This window comes from Protopterus annectens, chromosome 8.part0 (assembly GCF_019279795.1).
Source record: "Protopterus annectens isolate FY-2018-M chromosome 8.part0, PAN1.0, whole genome shotgun sequence".
Classification (NCBI taxonomy): Eukaryota; Metazoa; Chordata; order Ceratodontiformes; family Protopteridae; genus Protopterus; species Protopterus annectens.
Window position 1 is genome coordinate 630,205,429 of NC_056741.1, and position 19,294 is coordinate 630,224,722.

At 39.9% G+C, this 19,294-nt stretch overlaps 1 protein-coding gene across 1 annotated transcript in view; it reads left to right on the forward strand.

Moving 5' to 3' along the window:
- The window catches only part of LOC122808956 (calcium/calmodulin-dependent protein kinase type 1D-like), a 1,068,410-nt gene that overhangs the window by 856,760 nt on the left and 192,356 nt on the right, over positions 1 to 19,294 (forward strand). The gene's annotated exons all lie outside the window — the stretch shown is intronic.

The window sequence follows — 19,294 nt, forward strand, 5'->3', positions numbered from 1 at the left end:
CCTGTTTTACTTGAATGAAGCTCCTCGTGACAATGGGGGTGAGGAATGCAATTCTTATATGACAGCATAAAATGGCATCTGCTAATTAGTGTCATTATCTAGACTATGTGTGCAATCACTGGATGTACGTTATGTTTCAGTGCAAGTATAAGGTCACTTTTGAAATGCAGATCCTACAACTACGTTTAGTGAAAGAAACATCTTAAATGTGGTTCCCGAGAATAAGAATATGCACATATTTCAAAATTACTACAATTTCACTATTTGTTTCCTTTGTGCCCAGCAGGGATACAGCTCCATGCACATAGTATATTTACAGTTTGTTTGGTTTTCGTTGTTGAGATTTTCATTGAATAAGGTATAATATGACACCTGAATGCACAAAATGATAGTTTTGGAATTAGTATTTTCAAGGAATCATGATATATTGATTCAGAAAGGCGAAAAAGCTAAGTAAGCTATCATGCTCAAAGTAAGTGCTATAGGTGTGTGAACAGTGAATGAAAGTAGGACATGGAAAAAAATTAAACTTTTTTGTAATGTTTGAGTTTATCAAATAGTTAACTTTTTTGGATACAAAATGATGTACAAGTCTGAGTGTTAGAGAAACATTATTGAAAACTTAAGGATGGAAAACACTGCAGGATAGGACGATTTGGATGACATTACTGTTTCACTGTGTACTGTAATATAGTCTTTTTTTTTCTAATTTAACAATATTCTGTTTGGTAAATTTATACTGTAAAAAAAACAAAAGAAATGCTTCACCACTGTAGCAAAATAGCAAAAACAATAATCACATGAAAAACAATGGTTTTCAGTAGAAAACATACTGCAGAACCACAACCCATATAAAAAATTCAAGCACTTTTATTTAGCGACTTGGAGTGTTAAGTACTACTCAGAACAACACTTTTGTCCCATCAGAATAAAATTCAGAAAGAGTTGCTTCCTCCTTTTTTTGCTTATAAATATATATCCGCTGTTGCCAGTCACGTGACTATTTTAACTAGTCAGTACTGACCATATTTATGAAGTTCATTTCAAAATGTAAAAGATTTTTTTCCTGAAACACCCAGAAGCTTGAAAACAGCACCTTTAATGATCATCAGCCAATAAGTCAGATGTCTTGTGTTAAGATGCTGAGAGGTACGCTTACTCTCCCTACATAAATTGCCAGTGCCAGGCATTATTGACATATCCGCCTCTGAGACTTGTAAGTGGCATGTTATGGTGTACAGTGCAGAAGTAAACAGTTTACACCTGTGTGCGTAATGCAGTCTATCACTGCAATAGCACTATGGAGTTGATAGCTTGATGACAGATGTGTGTAATGCAGTGAGGGATGCACAGTTATGGGTAAGAATGAGGAGTATTCATACTGCCGTTTGACTGCATGGTATCTATCAGTTAAGTAGCTGGGAAACCAGGAGAAGGAGGTGAGCAGAGTTGGATCCAGCACTAAGCGACATAGGCAGTCGCCTAGGGCCCCATGGCTATGGAGGCCCAGTCTGGTCAGGTTTTTCAACATAAAAAAAAAAAAAATAATAATAATAAATACTTCTTAACACAGTGGTGGCAGCATCTTGTTCTTTAAGGAGGACTACGCATGTGTTACACATGCCAAAGCAGATGTAATCCCATTCCTTAGTCGCACACAAAATTTATACTAGCCGTTCCATTTATAGAGAAGGTAAGTGTGTGTGGCATGTGTGTATAATTTAAACTAGTGGTTCTATTTGTTTCTATATGAAAGAGAAAGTGTATGCATGCATGTGCAGTGTGTATGTTATTCAAGCTAGTCATTCTGTTCATTCGAGAGATAGTGTGTATATATTGCTGTATGAGAGAAGGTGAGTTTGTGTGTATGTATTGCTGTGTGAGAGAGTACATGTGTGTATGCATGTGTATTGCTGTGTGAGAAAGTAGCTATATGTGTTGCTGTGTGAGAGCGGAGAGAAGGTAGGTCTGCGTGAGAGAGAAGATGTGTGTATGTGTGTGTTGTGTGTGAGCAGAGAAGGTAGGTGTCTGTGGGGGGGGGTGCAGAGAGAAGGAAGGTGTGTGTGTGTGTGTGTGTGTGTGTGTGTGTGTGTGTGTGTGTGTGTGTGTGTGTGTGTGTGTGTGTGTGTGTTTAACATACCACTGAACAGTCTATTTAGCCTCATAGTTTTAGTGTTTTTCTCATACATTTGTGTTTTTCTGGCAAATCACAGAGGACTGAAGTCACTAAATCGCATGAGTTTCAAATTTCATATCCTTTAGAAAATGCATGCTAACACAAATCCTGTTATTCTAGCAACTTTCTAAGTTAAAAAGAGCAATATTTAAAATATATCCCTAATTTTGGGCCATTGTGTCCCCATTATTTTAGTTAGACTTTGTCCAGATGTCTTGCATTAAGAGGTTGAGAGGCATGCATACCTCTCAACTGTCCAGATTTTTGCCTCATATTTTTGGCCTATTCCTCATAAAATTTGTGGTTTTCTGGCAAATCTCTGAGGACTGAATTAACTAAATAATGTCATACATTTGAGTTTCAGACTTCATTTCCTTCAGAAAATGCATGCTAAGACAAATACTGTTGTTCTAGTAACTTTCTAAATCTGTAAGAGCAATATTTATAATTTGTCCCTATTTTGGGCCCTTTGCTCCCCCCTCCCCCCATTATTTTAGGCTTTGCCCAGATTTCTTGTGCTAAGGGATTGAGAGGTATGGAGGTATGGTATGCAATGCCTAAGTTGGGGGGGTGGGGCAGGTTAGTCAATTAACTTGATCAGGCTTGACCCTGTAACTTGGTTACAGGAGGCAAGCGCCTGAATCCTCTACACCAACTACCAGACTGCTGACAGAATTGTGAATTTGAGTTTCAGTACAGTTTTAGGGAATTACGAGTTTCAGTGCATTTTCAGGGGCTTATGGGTTTCAGGGGTCTATGTTCGCTTACCGAATTGAAAAAAACACGAGCAGCTAAACCATGAATGGGAAACAGTGAATACAGACATTACCGAACAATGACTTCTGTGAAAATAAACACATCAAATGGCCATGGTTGGCCAACAACCAGTAAGTAATGCAACACATAAGGTAAGTGAAGGGAAGCCTTGTAAATTTGTGCTATTCCCCACTGTAGTGCAAACTTAGTGTTGGTATATATAGTTGGAGGTGGTTGGTTGTGTTTGTGATGTTGGATGACTATGGTCATTCGATGTGTTTATTTTCTCAGACGTCATTGTTTAGTAATGTCCATATTTGCTGTTTCCCATTCACAGTTTAGCTATTCGCGTTTTTATTTCACTTCAGTAAGCGAACATAGACCTGGGTTTCAGTGCATTTTCATAGAATTGTAAGTTTCAAGGGAAGACAGGTTTCCTATTGTTTGTGCTGTATGTTTTCATTGTGCAAGCAACAGCATTGTTTAGCAAGTGGCATTTACTGTTTATGCTGTAGAATTTTAAAACCGTGTTAGTAGCATAATTGCTTTTGTTGCAGAAGGCTGTGGATTCTACTCCCACACCATGTATATGGAGTGCTGATATTGCAGAGCCCTATTGATTGCTGATTATTTGGTGCATTTTAAGAGGGGATAGGGTTCTGCACTCCTGAGTGTGTCCTCCTTTCTATGAGATGCCTAGTAACTGTGAGCTTTTTGATTTGTTAGTCATTCCCTACTGCAATATTAACAGCTTATCAATTTTTTTAATGTAACATGGGCAATTAATTCTTCAAGGGCAGGAGGTACTGAATTTGTAGATGAACACTGAAATGTAAAGTTATTTGCCAGTAGCAACATCTTCATTAGTTACAAATATATTTAATGTGGAATTATCCAAATGACTTTTACTTCTGCAGAGATTGTGCTTATTGACTGATGTTGGTGGATTGTAATGACAGAAGTTTGAGTGGCCTTTTATGGTTGAAATTTTTTGAAATGAATAATTTTGTCATTATTGGTTCATACATTTTGTTTCATTGCTTATTGGAAGAATGTTCAAAACTACAAATTCAAAACACATTCTAACAAGTGTGCTGTATTATACAAGGAATACAATTTAATAGAATCAAGAAGTTTGAATATAAGAACACAGACATGTATGCATGGCCCTAACAATGTGTGCAAGGAGCCTATGGTTTGAAAACCTCCCAAAGGTAAATTTAATTCTCCACTGGTCAGATGCACTTTATTTGAATGTGGGTTTTAATGCCATTTCAATGAAAGTGAGGTTCAATGGCAGAGAAGTTTACTGCTCATGCTAAGTGTTTTCATTGTGAGCCTGTGTTTGTTTAGCAAATGGCTATCGGTGTTTGTGCTATTTTATTTCACTATCTGTCATCACTGTAGAAGTAAATAAGAAAATAGTATGCACTCTAACAGATTTGAACAGTGTTTATGGTAAATGGGGAGAAATAGCCAAGTAACGGAAAACTGGAATGGCTGGGGAGGAGGCTGCTGTGCGGGTAGGAGTTTGCTGCAAGAGGGGCTGCTCAGGGGGGGCAATCTATTACCCCCACCTATGGCCCCATTTTGACCACAATTCTGTTCTGGAGGTGAAGGAAAGTTTTTGTAGCAGTTTATGGTGAGAGACAGTGTCAAATGCTTTAAGTCAAGAAATATAAAAGAGATGAAATTACAGGAGTTTCTATTTCTATTGATGGTATAAACAAAGTGAAGTACAGTGATGGTCCCATGGTTAGGGTGAAAACTAGGTTATGTAGGTGGGAGACAACACTGTTTGTGGTTAGATAGTAAATTTAAAATGGCGGTGTATGGACTTTTCCAAGATTTTAGATAACTGGGCAAGATAGCAATGGGTTTACAGTTGCAGTAATCTGCAGAAGGTCCATCTTTGTATAGAGAAGCTTGTATGCTTATTTTCCATATAGTAGGGATGTGACATTTAAGGATGGATCAGTTTATTATTATTGATACAGGGTATGATATAGCTTCAGTTGATATTTTCAGGTATACAGGTGAGAGGTTGTCTGCAGCTAGATTTGTGTTTTTTTAATTTTAGCAGATATTTTTTACAGTGGAGGTGGAGACAGGCTTAAGTGAGACGTGCTATATTAGGGTTGGGCAGGCTTAAGTTAGACATGTATTATATTAGGGGTGTGCAGGCTTAATTGAGATGTTTTATATTAGGGCTGGGCAGGCTTAAGTGAGACTTGTTATATTAGGGCTGGGCAGGCTTAAGTGAGACATGTTATATTAGGACTGGGCAGGCTTAAGTAAGACATGTTATATTAGGGTTGGGCAGGCTTAAGTGAGACATGTTATATTAGGGTTGGGCAGGCTTAAGTGAGACATGTTATATTAGGGTTGGGCAGGCTTATGTGAGACATGTTATATTAGGGTTGGGCAGGCTTATGTGAGACGTGTTCTATTAGGTGTGGGCAGGCTTATGTGAGACGTGTTCTATTAGGTGTGGGCAGGCTTATGTGAGACGTGTTATATTAGGGTTGGGCAGGCTTATGTGAGACGTGTTCTATTAGGTGTGGGCAGGCTTATGTGAGACGTGTTATATTAGGGTTGGGCAGGCTTATGTGAGACATGTTATATTAGGCGTGCGCAGGCTTATGTGAGACGTGTTTTATTAGGGTTGGGCAGGCTTATGTGAGACGTGTTATATTAGGGTTGGGCAGGCTTATGTGAGACATGTTATATTAGGCGTGCGCAGGCTTATGTGAGACGTGTTTTATTAGGGTTGGGCAGGCTTATGTGAGACGTGTTATATTAGGGTTGGGCAGGCTTATGTGAGACGTGTTATATTAGGGTTGGGCAGGCTTATGTGAGACATGTTATATTAGGCGTGAGCAGGCTTATGTGAGACGTGTTATATTAGGGTTGGGCAGGCTTATGTGAGACATGTTATATTAGGCATGGGCAGGCTTATGTGAGATGTGTTATATTAGGGTTGAGCTGGAGAAGGAGTTGCAGGATAGAGGAGTAGTTGTTTAGTAAGGCTACAACTTGTAGGAAGTAGTTATTAAAGGTGGTTGTACTAGTAGCTGATGAGCGTTCAGGGCAAGAATTGGGTTGAGGGCTGTGGTCTGGGTCAATTAGGTTTTCGATTGTTTTGATGCATCTATTGTATGTTAAAATAGTGGTGTATTTTGTCAAGTGTTATGCTATATTTGGTCTTATTTCTCAGTTGTCTATACTTTAGAAGATATTGTTGGGTTCTTTAGGTGTACCATGTTACCCAAGCCTTATACCTAATCCTAATTAGTTGTCTGGTGTTAGGGGTGCAAGGTGCAGGATTATGTTTAACTCTTTTTCTCCTAAGGGGACATTTTATTTAGTTGCCTCACCTCCATTTCTTTGAATTTCTAAGTAAGAACAATATGATCTGTTATCTATTTCACAAACCATTAATATATCTCTTCATATGCTCAGTGTTCAATGTCTACTAATGCACAAGTATCTTTCATACTGTAATAGTTGCCTCTACATTCATATGAATGTAATTTATCAACTCTATGTGTAATTGTTAATGTATGTTATGTAATGTCTGTTCTTGTACATTACTGAATGTCTGTTTAAAAATGTTTCTAATATGTTGAACTTTTCTCCACAGTTCACTGCTGAAAAGGGGTTTTTGACTAAACCCATTGTGGCAAACCCAGCAAACAAAAGCAAAATAAATAGTATATTGGCAAAGATTTTATTAAATTCTAAGTTACTTTTATCAAGAGGAAGAGATTTTAGCATATTACAGTTGTGTTGCTTCATTGTAGAAATTGTCTACATTAAAGATTCATACATTGCTCACTGACTTGTAAAAGTGTTGTTTTGCACAGTGTCATGAAAGCATAGCAAAAACTGAGCAAGTGATCACTTAAGTTTATGTAAAGTGTTAGAGCTAGAGATATTGGTGGGTTGTGTTCACAGTATCCAGTTCAGAAGAGAGGCCTTTAAGGAGGATACTTTTGCAGCTAGCTGTTATATCAATGAGATGAAAAGATCCATAGAGATTAATGGTAGTAGTGAGAGTCTCAGATATGATTTAGGGCCAGTTTGCATTTAAGTCACCAAGGATGAGGATTTCCTGAGGTTACTGCAAGATACCCAAGATAAAATGTTTTCTGCAATGTTGATATTATTTTAAAGTTGATATACAGGATTATGACAGATAAGGTTGTGACGCCCCTGCACTGACCCAGTAACCAAGGAGCCTCAATCCTCACCACTGGCAACAGTGAGGGACATACGCAATGGGAGGATGACAAGTACACACACTGTAAAGTACAATTTCCCTTAAGAGCACACAGAGATCACAGTCTGGGGCTGGTTTCTCCCTCTTTCTCCAGATCCCCAATAAGACTCCCCACTGGCACAGCTATAGGGTTAAGATCTCAGCTGAGTGGTCAGCCGAAGACTCCATCACCCTCTCTGTCCAACCAGTGCTTTGTGTCCCTGCCCAAGAAGCGCATACACACACACACACATACACACACACACACACACACACACACACACACACACACACACACACACACACGCACACTTACTTTTGAGATTTGATTTATATACAAATACACAAACACTCCTGGGGAAGGCTGGCACAGGATTACTAGCTATGCCCCTTCTGCTCAGACTATAAGGTAGTTATCACTGCCACCAACCCCTTTTTATCAGCTACTATAAGGCCCTTAACAAATGGTGACCAATCCTACTGAGTAATGTTATTATTATCCAAATGGTAGTTGTGACCAAGACATGCAAGGATATTTAGGAGTGGCCTGTACAGTGTCAGCAAATACATATGCAAGTACTCTAAGATCTTAAATATGTCTCACAAATATCAGCCACAAGGATAGGTTCAAATATATTTAATATTAAATAATAAAAGAACAAGACAATACTCAGAAAATAAGCACAGTTACTTCAGAGTTCCAAATCACTAAGAGCTTAAATATGTCTCACAAATATCAGCCACAAAGATAGGTTCAAATATATTTAATATTAAATAATAAAAGAACAAGACAATACTCAAAAAACAAGCACAGTTACTTCAGTGTTCAAAATCACAGTCAATATTTTAAAACAACATTGCAGGGCAGTCTCAAATACAGAAAGCAATCTAAACTAATATTTACTATGTTCCTATCTATATCTAAGAGAGACACTATGCCCTAAGTCGTACTTACAGACAACACACAGGCAGAAGTGCTGAGTGAATGTTTTTAGGTCCAAGACAAGATACAACATGCAAAATCTCTCTCTCTCTCTCTCTCTCTCTGAGAGAGTTCTTAAATTGCTATTTAGCATTATTGCTGGGTCAGTTTGGATGACATCACTCCTTGTCACCTGCCTTCAGTTCCCAGGCTAACAGATACTAACAGAATTTTAACATCTCTGTGCGACTTTTCAGACAATAGAAAAACATCTAGCTGTAGACATTGTGTCTGTTTCACTGAAACTAAGAGTTAATGCAATTGTAAAACAATTTCAACTTATTTTCTTGAAGTTTTGTAAGTTAACTCTGTGTTCCAGCTTCTACTATTAAAACATACATTTGCACAGTTATATAGTTTATATACATTTTTGTTCTTTTCCAGTAGGGTACTCTGTGGACACATCCAAACCCTGTTCAACACACACTTCTGCACCAGTAGTTTAATATACACAACATATAGTTATCTTACATTTATAAGACAAGCATATGAATCAGTGTCACAAAAGTCTTATAGGCACTGGGCATCAATAAGGAGATAAGAATCTCAGCATTGATAAATACTAGATGCTGATGCTAGTAGATTAATATTTTTATTTATTTTTTATTTATTTTTATTTATCACTTGTTGACCGGGAAAGTCTGACTAGGTTCCAAAGAGCCTGTTTTCAGCGGAGGCCTGGGAGAAATGCTCCAGATGCATGTCTTAGGAATGTGGTAGGAAACCCACGCGAACACAGGGAGAACATGCAAACTCCACACAGAAGGCACTCCAGCCGAGAATCGAACCGGAGAACCTCTTGCTGTGAGGCGACAATGTTAACCGCTGCACCACTGCGCTGCCCATATTTGCAGGTTATATACATGTATAATAGTAACACCATCTGCTTTCCCTTATTTCTGGTTTAAATGAAAGATGCTGTAACCTGATGGAAGGATTTAATTAACTGTGATTTTGGGGCCATGTTTCTGTGATTGAGAATATCAGAGTTGATGGGATATGCATGTAGTTCTTTTACTTTATTGCAGATACTTCTATGATTAATATTAATGAATTTTAAGCTGGTTACTTGAGTTGCTGGAAAGAGATTATGCAGTAGTATTGATTCTGAGATTGATTACCAGAGTGATTGTAATTACAAGGCCTAGGGTTGGATGTATATCTTCACAGAGTTGCAGTGTGGGCAAGGAGTGTTGGAATGGAAATAGCCACTTTGCCTTAATTTTAATTTTTATGACAAACTTGTAATTAGGATTAGCTAGCTTTATATATCTGGATTTGAAAAAAAAATGGATAAAGGATATGTTGTAAAATTATGGGATATAGGGAATGCATTATAGGTGCATTGCCAGAATAGACTTGGGAATTACCCTTGAGTATGTAGTTGAAGTTGAGAGGTGTGTAGTAGTTAGTTACCTGTGCTAGAATGGGAAGGGACGTGAGCTCAATTAGTTGGTCAATCACAGTGACTATTCATTATGAATGATTGAAAGTGGGTCTTGTTTATTTTGAGGATTGTAAGTGTGGGATTTACAAGTGCTGGTGGGTGACGTATGTGTAGTTATTGTTCTAAGAAAATGCGCAATAAGTGTGTGATGTCGTTTGGTAGTGGGCATGAAGGAACTTGAATGGGTAGAGTGAGTTGGGTGGAGGCAATATGAAGCAAGAGAGGAATGATGAAATAAAGTGTAATATTATTCTAAGGAGATGGGTTGTAAGTGATGAATGGAGGATGAGACCGTAAGAGGAGCTGAAATTAGTACAAGTGTAGATGAAGTGGGGATGAGTGGGATTTGACAGTGAGGTAGGAGACCATAGTGATCCTGAGTGGAGGAATCTATTTACATCTCAGTTCATAGATAACTGAGATGTAAATAGGTCTCAATAATGACCTTTGTGAAATTTTGCTTAACACTATCCTCTGAGACAGTTTGCCACAATGTTATTGCTCTTCTCTCTTTCAGGACCCATTTTTCCAATACCCTATCCAAATGCTCACCACCATTTCAGCCAACTTTCTGTACAGACTATTTGAAGTTCTCCCATGTGAATTTTTTTTTATATGAAAGCAAGCCCAAGTTGCAAAAAAAAAAAAATAAATAAGCTTGTCAAGATGAAATGGCCACTAGCAAGCTTTACTTTCAAGTGGGGAGGGCTGAGTGGAACACACTACTCTCTGTTGCTGGATGTGGCAACAAGCCCAGTGCATGGCATGCAGAAAATATATAAAATACATACTAGCACCTAACATTGGCTATCAGCAAATCTGTCCTGTCTCTTGCAAACTTGGAAAGCCAGGCCCAATACATGGCATGCAGAAATATGCATCATTTATGTAATATGTCAATGTACTTCACTCCACCTAGATGAGAAAAAAGCTGAGCAGCATCTCTTATTTATGGCTCACCATCATTGTCTACTGTTGCTCAATGTGACCACATTCTAAGTTATCATTATGAGTAGCCACAGAAAATTTGGAGCTCTACCCAATGACGAGAAATGGCCAAGGTCACCATTAAGAAGAAATTGGGTTACTCAAAGTAGGTAAAGAGTGTCAGGAGGGTTGCAGTGGTTGGATAGAGAGTATCAGAACCAAAAATAAGTTCAGATTTAGTCTGCATATTGTAGTCCATATGCACAATAGCAGGAAAGCTGTCTTGGATTTGAAATTATTCATGGTATCAAAGTTAACCATAAATCGGCAATAAAATTACATAAAAAGGAACCCAGTTTAGACGGCCATGTACTTTTCATTTCTCCCCTGATCCTGAAGCACAGACGAGTTGAGACTGTAATAGCATGGTAAAAATAGAACCTTTCATTGCATCATATATTTCTAATTCATTATGAATTCTAAAGAAAAATATTTTTCATAATGGCATCAGCATCACATTTAACTGGTTGGCATTACTGTTTTATGTTTAGTTCTTTGGTTTGATTCCCAGCTGGGCAGCCTTCTCCATAAATTCTTCTCTGGTTGCAAATGAGTTTGTTTGATTTGCTCCTGTATTATAAGGACATTACAGTTGGTTGACCTGATGATCCTTCAAACTGCCTATAGGTGTGTGTGTGTGCATGTGCGTGTGTGCGTGTGTGTGCGTGTGCGTGAGTGTGTGTGTGTGCGCGTGTGTGCGTGTGTGCATGTTTCCTGCAATTTACTGTTGTCCTGTACAAGATTACTTGCATGCCTTATACTTGTTGCTCACAGAAAAAGCTCTAGCTCTCCTCTCTCTGCAGAATATGATATACTGCTGCAGGTACTTAGGCACATGGACAGCCATTGATGGGGACAGGAGGTGCTATTTTTCAGACAAGGTACAGTTAACATAAATTCCAAGGATGGGTTGCAGTTATGTATTTATTTATTTATGTGAATTTGTTTACTGGGGTAGAGCTCTGATGATTTCAGACAAATTTTAATCTCAGCCTTATTACAGCAGTGTCAAAAGCATGCTAATAAATGTTGTGCCATGCAAAGACATGTTTTCATAGCAGCTAAACCACTGGCCATGGGGGTGGTGGGGGTGCATGTAGGAGCAGCAACCTGATAGAACCAGAAGTGCTTTGGTGTCCCTACAGGGGAACAAATGCTCTGGAATTATCACTAAAGGAGTGGACACTGATTTGAAGATGGTCCCAGTCCCACACATGGTAATGCACCAGATTAGAACCACATTCAGCAAATCTCTGTATAGTAAATGTACATAGGTACTGTAGGCTGACCAAAGCATATATTTTGGCTATGTGTTGTTACAGGAGTGCCAGGTATCCAGCTATATCAGGATGACAGCACATTGTTTACGACTGTATGATGCATCTTGCAAAGACACCCTTAGTAGAAATGCCACAATAGTGCAGTTTTTAGCACCAGTCCTTATGCTGACTTAGGTATGTCTTTTGTCATGGATTCATAGGCTGCCATTAACAGAGCTGCCATGGTGATGTCTATAGAGGCTGGAACAAGATGACATATTGATATTGACACACATACAGGGACTACTACTGATGATGATGATGAGACACACATACCTGAGTCACAGTCTGACAACACAGTGGCAATGTCTGTCTCCATCCTACAGTACAGGGTAAAGACGTGGCCCATAGAAGCACTTGAGGAGTACCTCCCCCAGTGGGAGAGAGGACCCTGTAGCTTCAAGCACCAGTAATACTCCCTCTGCAGTTGTAGCAATAGATAAGTGTACTGCATCTGAGGTGCATATACCCACCATGTTGTAGTCTTGCAGGGGTGCCAATACTATCCCATGTCACAGCTGGCCTTGTATATATGAGCAACACTCTGGATCAGTCAGCTTCCAAGCACAAGCTATTGCAACTCAGACTGGCTTAGAGCTGATTTCTGTGTTGCATGACATTTGTAATGACATGGACTCAAGGGGCACAGTTTCTACTGGTCCTATGAGGTCTGTGCTGGTACTGCCCTCTCCATGTGGGGGAATACCAATGTCATCATCACTACCCTCACTGGGAGTGCTACTCAAGGTGCATACCAGTGGTAGCCAGGTTGGGGGACAATGTGGAGTGCACAGTCCTCACATTTATCTGGACATGTACAATAATCTGTCACTTCTCAATATGTGTGACAAGGATACTTGGCCTCCAGCAGCAGGACATCACAAGAGTGATCTACAAGCAGGTCACAGTTGCTGTCCCACAATATCCCCGACAGGGGACAAGGAGGAGTCCATGTTTCATATATGTGTGTGTGTGTGTGTGTGTGTGTGTGTGTGTGTGTGTGTGTGTGTGTGTGTGTGTGTGTAGAAGCATCACTGTGCTATGTCTGTGTGAGTGTGTGTGTGAGTGTGTGTGTGAGTGTGTGTGTGAGTGTGTGTGTGAGTGTGTGTGTGTGAGTGTGTGTGTGAGTGTGTGTGTGTGTGTGTGTGTGTGTGTGTGTGTGTGTGTGTGTGTGTGTGTGTGTGTGTGTGTGTGTGTGTGTGTGTGTGTGTGTGTGTGTGTAGGAGCATCACTGTGCTATGTCTGTTTTCTGTTTTTACTCTCTTTACACATCACATATTTGCCACCAGGATGCATAAGAAATTTCATGGTTGTTGCTTTGCATTCTAAGATGTTCATCATTAGATCAGTTTGCAGTAGCCTAAAGTTATGTAGGGCATATCCAGACAGAACTGCATCAGCTGGCAAGGTTCCAAAGCTTTATATTGCCTTCCACATGCAATAGCCACTGCAGTTATTGAGAGATGCTGGATAACATCAATGGTTAGGGTGCCTCACTTCAGGACTTTCTTGATGCTGAAGAGTGCTTTCCACTGTGGTTCTTAGGTGGTCAGCAATTGGCTAGCAGCACTTCTACAAGACGGATAAGTCCTCCATTGGAGATTTCCTTCTACTTCATCCTTTTTTTCTGACAAAGTGTTTTATTTCTGTCAGAAATTTGTTTGAGACAATAGTTGATCTTTTAGTGATTGTCACTAAATGTTTTATCTCAGAAATTTTCATTTTAAGTCATGGTTCCCTGAAGGGAATCCCTTAAAGATATCTACTTTTTTTTGGGTGGGGGGGGGGGGTTGTCATAAAAATTTACCACAAAACCTAGATTTCCTGTCATAGTGTTTTACCAACTCTTTAAAGCTCAACTAACCATGTGCCAGACACCTTTTTAAGTTGATAGCTGGCCTGGGTCCCTGTGGAGATCCCTGTATTTATTATGTTTTTGTGACAAAAAGTTTGATGTTTCTGCATAACAGTATTGCGAAGGAATAGTGCATTTGTTGATTGTCACTGAAAGGTTTACCTCAGAAAGTGATTTTTCAGTCAGGATGTAACACCAAGTTTTCAAGACTCTGCTGTCCATCCATGAGACTCCTTTTCTTGTTAGAACATGGATCTGAGTCCCAATAACATCACTGATCCCTCCCTGAGCCACAAGAAGAGAATGTTATCCAGAACACTTCAGTCTTTACTCTGGCTTTCTCTTTGCTTCAGACACTGAAGGGTGATTCCACTGTGGCCATCTCCTGTTCCTCGGAATGCTCATCACTTTGTCTTGTTCCTTCTGGGTGGTCCTCCTTGGGAAGCCACTAAGAACCAGGAGGTAGGCATGTCCTCTGTGACTGTTCAGCTGCCTTTGTTGAGTATGGGAAAACCACTGTTGCTGGAACTGGGGAAAGGACTCAGGGAAGCTCCTTCACTAACCCACTCTGAGGATCTTCATCTTTCAGGGTGGGGTCCCAGAAAAAGGAAACCTTAATCTAGACATATTACTTCTAGTTGACGAGGAGGATTGGTTCAGTTTTGTTATGAATTTATTTAGAGGCTTTCAGTCTTTAAATGCTGAGTTTTCTACTCATTTTAAAAGTATAAGATCCCCCCCAGATACTGATTCCCAGAGTGAGTGACAGGAATTTGACTGGATGTTGTTTTCTCAAGTTTCCACAAAATTGGGAACTTGACATTGTAGAAAACTACTCTCCAGATTATCTACCTGAAGAGTTATCTTTTTCCTGATATTATTGTCAGGATGAAGGAACTGTTTCAGCTGGAACAACAAAAAAAATCAGAATCTCGGCATAGATATTATGATTTGTTATAAGTGGATTTTTCTCAACTCACAGCTGTTCCTCCTGTGTTGCCAGCCTTAGATGATACTTTTATGGCAGCCGGCAGTCAGCAATTTACCTGACAAGTCGGCCTCCTGCTTCAAGAAAGTCTGTTAAATTGTATACGGTTCCTCAGACCCACAAATTTATTTTTTCTAACCGCTGGTCAGATTGTGCATTAATTTCTCTGTCAAAGTAATGTTCTGCAAAACTCTTTTCTGCAGCTAGCCATATTCCTTCTGATAAACTAGGGAAAGCTTTTCATAGGTTTGAGAAGAAAGTTTATACGTCCTCTTCCTTCCTCCACCTTGGCCTTCAGAATAACAAATTATCTAAATTTCCTATGGATTCTTTTGACAATATGAGGAAATGAATTGCTCTCCTTCCTTCTTATAGGTTCATATAGGTTATATTGTTTACTAGGCTATCATTCCCAAGGGCATTTATAAGCTAATTTAAATTTTGGCTTACCCCCCCCCTAAAAAAAAAAAATACTGTATTAGTTTGTTGTGCCCTGTCCTCCAGCAGTGACACAGTTGATTCCCTGGGGTAAACCCTACGATCTCCCATCCACAGGTCTAGATTTCTCTTGAACAGAGTCAGTGTGGTGCTCTGCCTCTCACATGGTTTATATCCATATTCCACAGGGAGTCTCTCTGATAAAATCTATCCCTCCAGCACATCCTATTTATATCACATGGCCTTGTATGTCAGGCACATGTCACCCTGGAGTTTCTTCAATCTGGCAGCATATGACAGATTTATGACCTCACTAGATCTGGATGTGAATCCCTTCATGATCAGGTGGGCAATGTAGAAGGTCTTTCTAACCACTTTAGCAATGTGAGTGTCAAAAGGTCCCTGATAACCTCTTCTGTGCAGTCCCTTCTCTGAAGATATCCCGTGTCGATGCCACTATCACTATGGTTTGCAGTGCAGTCGTCTGCTTTGTCTTTCAATAAAGTCCCTCCCATGTTGGCCTACTTCTGAGAAGTAGATGCAGTCTGACAGCAGCTAGCAACTCTAACCCTGTGGGTTCTGTCCTTAAGCCAGTTTGCAACCCATCTTGTGACATGGTAGGCTGTATGGACTGCCTTTCCTCATCAACTGCCTTGGTGACTGTCAAGTCCCTATATCTTTGTTTATGAGCTATGGGCGGTAATTACCAGGGTCCGTAGAGGCACCGAGAGAGGAGCACAGCTTCCAGCTTACCATGAGATGTGAGGGGAGGGCTGGCCTGGGGGAGTTATCTCTCTCCTTTAGGGAGAGGGGGTGAAGTTTGCACTGAACCTGTCTCTTATTGTAAAGTTTGTTTAGGCTGGGGTCCACCAGACTGGACATTTGCCCTTTTGTGGAAAGAGTCTTGGTTTTATTTGGGATTGCCAGATCTGTTGAATGTTCGTCCTCATGTTTGTACCCTATTTTCTCAGGTTTTTTGAGACAATGGATCTGAGTATTTTTTCTCCTATTGGCTCCTCTCATGAACTCCTGTTCCATTGAATTTAGGAATGAGAGTTAGGGATTGATGGATAGTTAAGGAGAGAGTTACGGTTGTTTAATGTTCCCATTCTATATTCGGTAGTAAAAGTCATCCAATATGATGGTGTTTGGTTACCATTTATGTGAGTCCAGTGTCTTCAGTGTGGGGTTGTTTGGTGAGCAGTTGGCTGTAATGGTTAGTTGCACCTGGAACAGTTTTGCCTATGGTTAGCTGTTGGTGGATGGTTTCCAAAGCCTGAATTTGTTACCAACCTGGAGGTGTAACAGTATCCTTGAGATCCGTGTCCTCCTTTTCCCGGTAGGTGAGGGTTTTGGGTGTGGTCGGTACCTAAGGGTGCCGAACTATCCAGAGCGGGGAACCAGGTGGGCAGTTACCAGGTTTCAGTTAACACACAGACATCATGTTCTCCCTACGTTTGAGAGATTGACTTGCGTGCATTTTGAGATTTGCATTCTGATTGATGCAGCCAGCAGCATCCATTTTTTGTTTTTTTGTTTTTCTATTTGGTAGTTTGAGAATTGAGCCTTGGCTAAAAGGCACTAGGGGTGGCAAGAGAGTCTTCCAAATATCCGGAATCAGGGGGTGACAGGTGCAAGCCGTCCGGCAGCTAGCGTGGCTTTGTCAATGTCATCCCAGGCAGACAGACACTGGATCCTGAATTTGAACACCAGACCAGCCAATTGTTAAAGCTGATCATCTGATCTCTCTATATTGTGGCATCATTCTTGGTGAAGGAAGGATACTGCCAGAAGCTACAGCATCTTTGAATTCTGTTGTATCTTCTGTGTCTTAACTACCCAAGCATGCTTTAAAATATGCTTATTTCGCTGTTGTTGCTGTATTGAGTAGCTGCCAGTGGTTCTGTGATGAGACATTTCTGGAATTTACCAGAGGATGTCAAAGCTGAGATCCTGAATGCATTTCTAGATAAAGAAGTGTTATTTAGTCCTTCCTGTGATAAGGTCCTAAAAAACTTTGATGAAAGGGAAAATTAATTCAGAGAGTTGCTCAGTGTTTTTAACCCTGCTTTTCAAAATATAATAGAAATTTTTCTTTCAATTCAGGTTCCTCTTTTAAGAAACAATAAATCTTACGAGCAAGGCTCAGGCAAACAACATTTCAAAAAGAAGTGGCGGGGAGATTCAAAGAAGAAAGGTGGGTCCTCCTAGAACCCAGGACAATCTAAGAAATCTGACTGTATGCTCCCTCTGGTGTTTTCCCCACCCACCCTGGCAATGCTGTAAAGCTAGCCCATACCCTAGGCCTTCACTTTCCTCTCTGGCATCAGAACGTCAGACACTTGGGTGCTGAGAATAATCATAAAAGGCTACAGCTGTCAGTAGGATTCCCTTCCTCCTTTTCAAGCAATTTATCTACATCTACCAAATCAAACATCCCTCATCCCTCCTGTCCTTGAGCAGATGCTGTCTCAGGGACTTATAGAACTTTTTTTGTAGCCCTAAGAGGGAAGGATTTTATTCAAAAAAATATTTCTGGTACCAAAGAAAAACGGAATCTGGAGACCCATTCTAGATTTTTCTTTTCTAAACCTTCATATTAAAATCCCCATATATAAAATGCTATCTCTAGTCTGTTACCTCTCCTTCCACTTATCATTCTAGTAACCTAAGATTTAAAATTTGCTTATCACATCAAATCCTCAAAGATTTCGGGTGTTTTTTTTTTTTTTTAATCTGGTTTTATTTTCAATTATCATCCATGCCTTTTGGCTTATCAACAGCTCTAAGAGTGTTTACAAAGTCTTAGCTCCTGTAATAGCCCATTACAGGTTGCAGGGCATTCACATTTTCCTATATTTAGATCATTGCCTTATTTTGCAGATTCTTCACAAGGTGTCAAGAACTTCTTGTTAGGGAAATAAGCTGTTTTCTCAGCCTGGGTTTTCAGGTGAACATCAAAACCTCCTCTCATTCCATCCCACAGATAGTGTTTCTGGGATGTCTACTGCATACATCTTTCACCATGGCCTTTCTTTCTCAGGACAAAGTGGAGTGTTAAAATGAGCAATTTCTGATATTTTCCAACCAAATTCAAGCATCAGCCAGAGCACATCTCAGAATTCTAGGTTTCATGGTCTCTATTGTTATCATGATTCTTTTGGACAGACTTCACATGATGAAGATTCAATGGTTTGCAAATCACTTTGTACTCAGCACCATCACCCTCTTTCATTTCAGATTCCAGTGCTGGGGGTTGTTAAAAGAGAACTACTGTGGTGGTGAATCTTTATCTCTCAACCCAGATCTTTTTTCCCTTCCAGTCTCTACTCAGTCTGTAACCACAGATGGATCAGACTTTGTTTAGGATGCTGTATCCAGGGGAGTGAAAGTGCATGTCAAAGAAATGATTACTCTAACAAATGCCCTCAAATCTCTGAACCATCTTTGGACTCCATACCCTGTTCAAGTAATCACAGACAACACCAGAGTGATGAACATAAGCAAACAGGGGACTGAGCCATGTCCTACCCCCTTTGCAGACTAGCTGTGGTAGCCTGGGATTTAGCAAATCAGTACAATGTACCCCTCTGGGCTATTTACATTCCATCAGAGCAAAATATTGGCAGCAAACAAACTGAGCAAGAACCAGGGCAGACCCACACAAATGGAAGTTGAACCAGGGGCTTCCAGGAATTGACCCATGTGTGGGGATCTCCTCAAGTAAATCTCTTTGTCTCCAATCATGAAAGTCACTACCACATCAAATTCGAACTGAAATGGATGTTTATTAAAACATAATTCACAACAAGATTTAGCTCTTTCGGCTGTTTCATACAAGCATCATCAGAGTCATTGTTCTTGGCATTAAGTCTACTTAATATAGTAACAAGACTTAACCAGTTGTACAAAACCTAATAATATCACATCATTAAAATGCTCACAATACATAGAAACACCAAAAAGTAATAAAATAATAAAAAATAATAACAATACATACAGAAACTGTGTCAGATGCATGTTGCCATTAATTGCAATACACTGGCCATGGAGCAGTTATCATTAATGCCTGGGGACACTGTGGC